The sequence below is a fragment of the Schistosoma mansoni genome (assembly GCF_000237925.1).
Source record: "Schistosoma mansoni, WGS project CABG00000000 data, supercontig 0142, strain Puerto Rico, whole genome shotgun sequence".
NCBI classification, from domain to species: Eukaryota; Metazoa; Platyhelminthes; class Trematoda; order Strigeidida; family Schistosomatidae; genus Schistosoma; species Schistosoma mansoni.
The window spans coordinates 750417-751470 of record NW_017386042.1 but is presented as its reverse complement, the minus strand read 5'-3'; positions in this window follow the sequence as shown (position 1 = coordinate 751470).

Below are 1054 nucleotides of genomic sequence, written 5' to 3'. Positions count from 1 at the left end.
AAAATGGCCAGGTTAAAGGCAAAGTACATCGTTTAAAGCATGTAAATTTAGGAATGTCAAATCAAATAGAATAAAATTGTTAATGTTGATATGACTCATATATATGTTAAGTGAAAATTTAAGATCTGTGATCAGAATATAAATATGGGTCAGATAGGGTGAGAGAGGTATGATAGTGCAATTACAAGTCGATCAATTGGAAGACTAAATTGTGTGAAAAATTAGTGAGACGTAATAAGGATGGATCAATGCGATGTGAATGAATCATGTCTAGGGGGGATTAATAATGATATTTAACCAATAATAATAAAAATAATAATAATAAAATACAAAGATTTGTGAATAAAGATAAGAGAGACAATTACATTTGACTACGAAAGATCGTAAGTATATAGTCAAATTAGGTCATACAATAGCTAAGATGATTGTTCATTAATTGGCCTTGTGGTTGGCCAAGGGAGGAGTAGGGGTTGGAGATATTTCTTCTGTACGCATAGCTCTGGTTTCTTCATTCTGATGGCTACTGCCTCCGCCGTTTGAAGGACTTTAAGCCTGACAAGCTTAGACAAAAAATTACTGACCCTATAAATAATTGAAAAAGATTGGTTTATACTGGCACTATGACCAGTTTGTACTAAATGGGCCAAAATCGAGCTGTTTACTTTCCTCATCAGACCTTTGCTTAGCCACGCTGGGAGGTGTTCACGAGCACGAAAATGTAAATTCCTAGAACTTCGACCAATATAACTTACTCCACAGGAGCAATCGAACTGATAAATACAAAATGAAGTGGTCATTCTAGGAACTTCATCTTTAAGCCTCGGTGTCACCATTGGACGAGTAGAAAACAGCAAACGTAGTTCACAGGCGTTGAAAGATTTTTGGATAGATCTGAGTAATCTCTGAGCAAGTATTTCGCTAGCGGCATCCCCCCTGAATTGTAGGCGCATGAACAAGGATTTCTTCTTGACCGTTTGGATTTCGCCTAAAGCACTTTCAGTGGGATCCCCGGGTACCGAGCTCGAATTAAACGTAAGTGAGTCGTATTCAATTC